Source organism: Saimiri boliviensis, chromosome 13 (assembly GCF_048565385.1).
Source record: "Saimiri boliviensis isolate mSaiBol1 chromosome 13, mSaiBol1.pri, whole genome shotgun sequence".
Classification (NCBI taxonomy): domain Eukaryota; kingdom Metazoa; phylum Chordata; class Mammalia; order Primates; family Cebidae; genus Saimiri; species Saimiri boliviensis.
This window is the reverse complement of record NC_133461.1, coordinates 17,029,786-17,039,367: the sequence shown is the minus strand read 5'-3', so window position 1 is coordinate 17,039,367 and position 9,582 is coordinate 17,029,786. Positions and strand designations below refer to the sequence as shown.

General features: G+C 40.8%; 1 pseudogene; it reads right to left on the bottom strand.

Moving 5' to 3' along the window:
• The window catches only part of LOC141580766 (actin, cytoplasmic 1-like), a 35,973-nt pseudogene extending 27,954 nt beyond the window's left edge, over nt 1–8,019 (bottom strand).
• Between the last annotated feature and the right edge of the window lie 1,563 nt (nt 8,020–9,582).

Sequence of the window (9,582 nt, the reverse complement as noted above, 5' to 3'; positions counted from 1 at the left end):
GGCAAAAAACAAACAACAACAGCAACAAAAAACACACGACCCTTTGAGATAGCTCCTTTATAAAGAGCTTTCTCGGCAACCCTACTCGGCAGCTTTCTCTTACATCTTATGGGACAGACTACTCCACTTGGCCACACCTAGCTTTGAGGGTTGAAGGCCACATTTTATTGGGCATATTACCATCCTGAACAAAACTGAGGTTCCACTAGCAAAAGAGACAGGGACAATGGATTTCACCTGGCAGCCAACCGTGTGTACCACAAAAGCTTACTCTGTTTTTCCCTTCTTCCCAAATTCATTTCTTCCCACCTTGACAGAAAAGCAGTCAGAGGCTTTGGCAATAGCTAAAAGCTCAAAGAACCAATTCAGAACTGCGTGGGAACTGACAGGCATAAGAGGTCAAGTCAAAAACCAGAGGAAACATAACAAACTTACAGGGAAAGCAGGGCTGGCTCCGGCCTCCTCTGGGAAGGGAAGCTTCACAAAAGAGTCTGTGAGGACCTCCAGCTGGTCTGGTAGAGCTGGGAGGCTGGGAATGGGTGAGATCAAGTTTTAGAGTTAAATAGAAACAGCTGCTGGCTGCCTTCACCAGCCCTGAGGCGACGGCTCATGCACATTCAGTGGAACAATTCCGTTTGATCCGTACACATGTAAAAATCATTGCCTCCTTCATTTTCTAAGTGCTTGAAATTATTCTTTTCCTATTAGGATTTACATTCACTAGGGTAACACATGTTTAGCAGCCGGGACTCGCAGAAGCATCAGATACAGTACAGATAGGCATGCCATGCTGACTTACCACCCATTACTTTAGCAGGTTCATTTTTTTTTTTTTTTTAATGGCCTGTTACGTACCTTTACCTTGTGTTGGGCTCTGAGCTGAGCACGTGGTTTGTTACATCATTTATCCTCACAATAACCTTAGCATTAGGTATTCCAGTTTTAAAGAGAAACCTGGGGCTCCAGAGAAAGCAGTTCTTCTTCCAGGGCCTCCCAGACTGTGGGTGGCAAGCCCAAGGTTCAAGTGCAGGTCTGATTCTGAAACCACATGCCCTCTACTTGCTGCCTTGAAGCCAGAAAGGAGCTAACCTCACTTTCTCATCTACAGAAGAAACACACACACACACACACACACACACACACACAGCCCAGAGGTATCAAAGGGCCTGCCCAAGGTTGTCAGTTAGAAAAAGCATAGGAGGCTGGGTACAGTGGCTCACACCTGTAATCTCAGTACTTTGGGAGGCCAGGCCTGGAGGATCATTTGAGGCCAGAAGTTTGAGACCAACACAGTGAGACTCTGGCTCTACTAAAAAATAAAAAATTTAGCCAGGTGTGGTGGACATGCCTATAGTCCCAGATATTCAGGAGGCTGAGATGGGAGGATCCCTTAAGCTTAAGAGTTTCAGGCTGCAGTGAGCTATGATTGCAACACTGCACTCCAAACAAACAAAAAAAAGCAAAGCAAAAATGTAAACCCAGTCTCCCACATCCCTTCATTCCATTTCTTTGACACAAACCTGTAGCCTTCATAACTGATGCCTTTAGTATTTTGGAGGGGCTAAGATCCACTGTTTACCAGAGATAAACATTATTTTCAAACTTTAATGTTTCTTCAAGATAGTTCATTAGTCACATTAACATTTTTGCTTCTTAGACTAACAAAACAAATAGCTTTAAAAGATTCACTTCCTGAATCTATGAATAATTTGTAAAGAGTTAGGGAAAATTACCTGGAACTAGCTCTAGACACATTTTAGTTTTGCTACTTAGCTGGAAACCAGAAATAAGACAAAACCTGTAAATCCACCCTAATAACCTCTTTTACCTAAAAATCTCAGAGGAACTAGTCAGGAGGTAAAAGGTAGACACTCAGGAGGCCAGGTGAGCCACTTCTCCATGTCTTTTCATTTCAGTCATTCTCTGTTCCTCAGGGAAGTTCTCCCTGACCACCTTCCTAAATGAAATTTCCCAATATAGCACACTTAGGATTCTGCTTCTGGCCACAATAGATTAACTGGTACTGGCCTAGCTCTCCCGCAGTAAACAACAATAACACTGGACAAAATATATGAAATTACAGTTTTCAGACATGGGGCAAAAGGAGGCACAAGACTGTGGTCCCTGAGAGTCCCTTGATAACCCTTTCTGACTTTAGGCACTTTCCAGACTGTGGCACAGGGAGGAAGCCCAACATAACACAATGTTGCTGATGAACGGAGGAGATAGAAATTGAGACTTCGGCTTACAGAGACAGTCAGAATGTGCAGAGCATGGTCCCATCGAGAGAGCACTTGCAGAGGAAGAGTTCCAGATATCTGCATAGGGATGTCCTGGAGGCTGTGGCTAAATATCAAGCTACTCCTCAGTAGAGCAAGCAAGACTCGGTGAGACTGATAAAGGAATACTAGGGAGCTGCGTGTTGAACTACTGGAGCCTGAACAGGTCTGGAGATGCTCAAGTACTGATCAGCCAGAGTGAAGAAATCCGAGAAAGGCTGCTCTAGATCTAACCTAATAAGGCTTTAATATCAAGATGATCTGTAAGGAAACCAACTGCCAGGCAGAACAGAATCCAACACTCTAGGAGAGAACATAACAAATGCAGACATTCAACTCTAGCATTTGTAATTTATAGCATACAATACATAATCTCTAGACATGTGAAGAAGCAGCAAGATATGATCTGGAACCAGGAGAAAAGCGGTCAGCAGAAATACCTTGAAATGACAGAGATGGGGGGCCGGGCGCGGTGGCTCAAGCCTGTAATTCCAGCACTTTGGGAGGCCGAGGCGGGTGGATCACAAGGTCAAGAGATCGAGACCATCCTGGTCAACAAGGTGAAACCCCGTCTCTACTAAAAATACAAAAAATTAGTTGGGCATGGTGGCGCGTGCCTAATCCCAGCTACTCAGGAGGCTGAGGCAGGAGAATTGCCTGAACCCAGGAGGCGGAGGTTGCAGTGAGCCGAGATCGCGTCATTGCACTCCAGCCTGGGTAACAAGAGCAAAAACTCCGTCTCAAAAAAAAAAAAAAAGAAATGACAGAGATGATGGGATTAGCAGATAAAGACTTTAAAACAGCTATTTTTTTAAAGGGGCTAAAGATTTGAATAGGCTCTTCACCAAAGAAGATATATAGAAGTTCACATATTAGCAGGTTAGTAATTAGGAAAATACAAATTAAAACTACAATGAGATACCCCTACCTACACGTTAGAATGGTTAAAATTTTTAAAGACTGAACATATCAAGGGTTGACAGGAATGTGGAGGAACTGGGACTCTCATATTCTTCTGGGGTGAATAAAAAATGGTACGACCATTTTGGAATATAGTTTGGAAATTTCTTTTTTAAAAAGGGACATATACCTACTAAATGATCCAGGCATTTCACTCCTAGGTATTTACCCAAGAGAAAAGGAAATACATGTTCATAAAAAGACTTATGCCTGGATGTTTAAGCAGCTTTACTTATAAAAACCTCCAAACAGAGAATAACCCAAATGCCTGTTAACAGATGGATAGATACACAAATTGTTGTGTCTGTCAAGCCAGGAACTCTGTGTGAAAGGGCTTGAGATTTTATTCCGCTAGCAAGGCAAAAAGGTATCTTGCCACAATTTTATAGATACAGGCAGAAGACACAGCCATTCTGGGTTAGAGACAAAAGACAGTTTATGACTCACAGCAATGGCAGTAGCCAGAGAAACATCATTGCCCCTTTCTCTGAGCTGCAATCACACTGGGTGACATGAAAAGGGCCGAGTGTTGATGCATATGCAGTGGGGTACATTATCGGAGAGGAAACCTTGAGATTCAGAAACTCTGACTTTACACAGGGGCTGCTGGCAAACACACTGCTACTCCTCTCTGGAGAGATGTGTCCCCACCAGGATTTCTGTGAAGAAAACTAAGTCAACTTTTTATTGGCTCTGATTGTCAAGTCTGTAACTTTCCTATTGCTGCATAACAAATGGTCACAGTTAGCCATGTAAAACAACACCCGGTTATCATCTCACAGTTTCTATAGGTCAGAAGTCTGGGCATGGCAAGTGACACTCTCTATTTGGGGTCTCACAAAGCTGAAATCAGGGTGTTGGCCAAGTGCCATTCTTACATGGAGCTTGAGCTTCTCTTCCAAGTTCATTTCAGGTGTTGGCAGATTTAGTTCCTGTGGCTACAGGATTGAGTGCCATTTTCTTGCTGGCTATTATCATTAGTAATAGTAGCTATTATTATTATTATTATTATTATTATTATTATTATTATTAAACTATTAGCTCTTAGTCCTTGAGGCTGCACTCAGGTCCTGGCCATGCAGGCCCTTCCACAACAGCAGTTCACTTCTTTAAAGGCAGCAGATCCCCCTTCCAGCCTGCTATGATGGCATCTTAGATAACACAGCCTAAGGGAGAGAGTATCCTATTCTATTCACTGGCCCTAACCAGACTCAAAGTGAAGGGATCATACACAGTCTTTACACCATGGGACAAGAATTTTGGGAGCCATCTTATAATTCTGCCTGTCAAGGAGAGATCACTTGGAAGTCATAATGAAGCTTGAATATTTGCTTCACTGATTGGATTTGTTTTAATCTTAGTTAATAAATAGACAAGGATTCAAACTGAAAACATTAATCTTCACTATACTCTCACAGACAATACTAGTAAAAGCCATTTTTGTTAAGCCGCACCTATAATTAAAGGAACTGGCCAATAAGCTTTGCCTTGAATTGCTAGAGAATTTAGAGAATTTTCTGCTAAGCTGTTCTAGAAATTCTAGGCAATCATCCATTGCATGCTGGTGCCGGGCTATAAAAATGACTGTAGCTGAAACTGTATTAAACACTCTTAATAGTCAAGGGGAAAAAATGATGATTGCTCTGTGACTTTTACAATTTCTTGTAAGAATATTAAAATCTCCCTATTGGTTTTAAGTATATAGGAAAATAAAAAATAATAAAACTAATACTTATTTAGTACCTTGTATTTCATTAATAACAGTTTTATTGAGATATAATTCACATACCATAAAACTCAAAGTCCACAATTCATTAGTTTTTAGTATAGTCATCCCTTGGTGATCTGTGGGGAATATGTTTCAAGATCCTCTGTGGATACCAGAATCTGTAGATGCTCAAGTCCTTGATATAAAATGGCATAGTTTTTGCAAATAACCTACACATATCCTCCCATATACTTTAAATCATTTCTAGATTACTTATAATGCCTAACACAATGTAAATGCTATGTAAATAGATGTTATACTGTATTGTTCAGGAATAATGACAAGAAAAGTTGTCTGTGCATGCTCAGAACAAATGCAATTGTTTTTCTGAATATTTTTGATCCACTATTGGTTAAATCCACAGATGCGGAACCTACTGATATGAAGGACTAACTGCATATTCACAGAGTTGTGCAACCATCACCATGATCTAATTTCAGAATATTTTCATCACCCCTAAAATAAATCTTATATCCGTTAGCAATGACTCTTCATTCCCCGCTCCCGAAGCCTCAGGCAACCATTCATCTACTTTCTGTCTCTATGGATTTGCCCAGGACATTTTATATTAATAAAATCATATAGTCTATGTGGTCTTTTGTGATTGGCTTTTCACTTAGCATAATGTTTTCAAGGTTCACCCACGTGGTAGCATGTACCAGCACTTTAGCCCTTTCTATCGGTGAATAAAATTCCACTGTATGGGTATACCACATTTTGCTCATTCATTGAATGGACATTTGGGTCAAAATCACTTCTCATTTTTGTCAATAAATTCACCTTCATTAAAATTTTCCAGCTGCTTATCTAAAGTCTCTCAATGGTGGCTGTATCAATAGTTTCACCATGAGCTCTTTCTTCTGTAACTCCATTTATATTTGATTCAAGTTTCACTTACAGCATCATCACTTTTGGGCTTTTTTGCTGCAATTTTATCTTTGTTGGTCAGTTCCCTCTTTTGATTACCCACTGTGATGAAACATCATGTGGGAGACAAGAAGGCAACACAACTGCACACTTTGCTGTCTGTGCATGAACCGAGTAACAGATACACAGTGACTGACAGACTTTGAAATAAGTTGTATGATTGGTCACTGATTATGATGTGCATCTGTCATTTGCATAGTGATTTGTGGACTGAAGAGCTAGCAGTGAATTGTGTAATTTATGCAGCTACTTAGAGCTAATACACCATGGTAATTTGAATGATGCTGTTGGGGGATGATATTATTTCACTAAAGCACGGTGGCTGAAATTCATGCATATCAAAACTGTGCAAAGTGAGGATGCCCTATTTTCTTCTGGAATGCAGAGGGCAACTGAAAGTAGGTTTTGTCTAAGAAATTAGGATACAAAGAGTCTGGCATCTAGGTAACTAGAAACCACTTAAATAGACTGATGCATGTTAATTAATTCCTTTCTTTTGGATATACGTTGGACTTCTGAAACCCTACAAACAAGTAAATCAAAAGCATTTAAGTCCACCATGGAAATACTCATGAAGATGGCAGAGAAAGATTGAGATTAAACAAAAAAACCAAAAAACTCCAGTTCTCTCACAAAGAAGAAAGCATCTCAGTTTCCATAGCTGCTGTAAGACGTTGGAAAGAAATACGATACCCAGTCAAGCTCCTCCCCCAGCCCCTTCCCTGTTCTCATGAGGGTTCCACTGATTTTCTCTAGCAGCAGAAACTCCAGACCACATCTCACTTGGCTGCTCTAGGATATCTGATACCATTTATACAATCTTCTAGAAATTCTCTCCCCCTTAATCCTCCTCCTCTCTATAGTCCTTCTCAGTCCTTTTCACAACTTTCTTTTGCTCTATAACTCCAACCTTAGCCCGACATTTTGATACTTGTCAGGGCTCCCCTTATTTCTTGCTGCCTTTATATGCATCCTTTAGAAGAGCTCATTAACTCTCATGGCTCAACTAACACTTGTCTTCAAATATTACTGACTGTGTGCAGTGACTCACACCTGTAATCCAAGCACTTTGGGAGGCCGAAGTGGGAGGATCACTTGAACCTAGGTGTTCCAGACCAACCTGGGCAACATAGCAAGACCTGATTTCTCTACAAAAACAAAACAAAATAAAAACAAATATTGATTATGATCGTATATATCCCATACCTTGGTGAAGAGTCAGAAATGTCACCATGGATAAGACATTGCCTTTATTCTCAAAGAGGCCATGGAAACATAAAGAAGGAAACCTCAATCACTCTCGTGGTACAAGTAGGAGAAACCCTAGCAGAGGAAGAAACATTGGTCTGCATCTATGATGGATAATAAGAGGGAGATTGGGAATGGAGGGTAATAAAATTGCACAAGATTTCTATGTCAAAAGTTATATCTCTATTGAAGACTATAAAAATACGTCTGAATAAATGGAGACACATCATGTTTGTCATGTTCAAAGTCGTCAGTTCTTCTACTCATATACGTATTTACTACACCTGTATGGTACTCAACACCATAAAAATGTTATCATGCTGTACATAGCCAGTTCAACTTGGTTGTTTTCAGTCAACACTAGGCTTTTGTGTTCCAAATGAAGGTCTAATCCATTCATGTTAACTATTGAATAGTATTTCACTATATGAATAAGCCAGCATATTTGTTAGTTCTTCACTGAGACAGTTATTTTGTTTCCTTTTGTTTTTGGTCTTCCCCACCCCCCACCCCTGCCAATTTACAGAGAATAGGGGTTTCAGGTACAATTAAGGGTATATGTAGGCCGGGTGCGGTGGCTCAAGCCTGTAATCCCAGCACTTTGGGAGGCCGAGGCGGGCGGATCACAAGGTCAAGAGATCGAGACCATCCTGGTCAACATGGTGAAACCCCGTCTCTACTAAAAATACAAAAAATTAGCTGGGCATGGTTGCACGTGCCTGTAATCCCAGCTACTCAGGAGGCTGAGGCAGGAGAATTGCCTGAGCCCAGGAGACGGAGGTTGTGGTGAGCCGAGATTGCGCCATTGCACTCCAGCCTGGGAAACAAGAGCGAAACTCCGTCTAAAAAAAAAAAAAAAAAAAAAAAAAAAAAAATGGTATATGTAAAGACCAGAAGTAAGAGAGGATTCAACTTCATGTAGTAGAATAAACTTGGCAAACATAACGAGAGAGGTAAATAGCAAGAGATAAAGCTAGATGCACAGCGAGGGACTATTTCACAAAAGATGTTACACTTAGCACTCCCATGTGTATCTGTTCAGCACAGAGCTCGTTTCTAAGTTTTGCCTATGCAAACCTCCTTTGGACATTCCCTCAGGATTGCATCTGGACACCTCACATTGACCACGTCTAGGATAAAATCCATTATCATCCCGTAAATGTCCTTTCCTCCTGGGTTTCCTACCAAAGCCAATGTACCTGTATTTACTCAGTGTTCAAGCAGGAATATCCACCACTTATGACTCCTCCATTCCCCTCAGCCCCCACAGGCAGTCAATTCAACAAGCCTCCCAAAAGTTTCAAATATACCTCCACTGCCCCTGTCTGAATTTGAGTTCCATTAGTCTTTAACCTAGATTGTTGCTACCCATGTATCTGGTCCTAAATTCCTCCAAGTTAATAAAAACTGTCACAACAAGACCTACATCCAATATCACAGCTGTGAAATCTACCCAATCCCTGCACCTTGTCAGAAGTTATTGGTGTCCCTCCTGAACCCCCATAGCACTTGGGACATATATTTGTTATATCACTTACATTGTGATTGCTCAGTTGTTCGTTTATAAATCCCTTTCATTCAATGCAGTATGAGTTGCATGCCACAAGAACTCAGTAATTGATCTCTGTTAAAGGAAAAACAAAAAGAATTACACAGAATCCTTAGATACTGAGGAACCATTCTAACTTCTCTAAACGTGAATTTTGATATTTAAACAAAAACATACAGTTAATGCTATTATGTCCCTTTTCAACAGATAATCTGAAAGTTGGCAGAATAAAAAAGAACAGAGCAACCAATTTGAACAAGACTCAGTATTATAAGTTCTAAAGAATGACATACATTTAAGCAATCTGAGCCCTCCTTGATTTTCAAGAACAGGTGAAAATTTCATTCTGTGTTTGCCTACAACCAACTCTACAGCCCCAAGAACCAACCGATGACAAATTATACTAATATTGGCACAAGAACAAAGACAAATAGCAGCCTACAGGCCTCTCTGAGAAAGCCAGATCTTTCAAACTGGAGAGCAATCTACTTAAAAACTGTCTAGGGTAACAGTTTTATAAAGTCTGATGTCTGTTATTACTTCAAAATGTACCCACTGTACTTTCCTCACACGGAGAACCCCAATAGCCTTCCTAACTCTGCTTCTGCTACTGCCACTCTTGTCAAAAGACATTCCAGAATGAATTTGCCTTGGGAACTTGACAGACATATTAGAAGTTTCCAGTGAAGTAGGAAGGAGGTGACCCCTTAGTCATCACAGAACAATGTGGAGCCATGACTACTGCAAATGTGCAAATCAGGGTGGCCTGAGAAGGATGTATCCTCTGAGGGACAAGCTTTTAAAGGAGGCTGACAGAGGCCACGCATGGTGGCTTACACCTTTAATCCCAG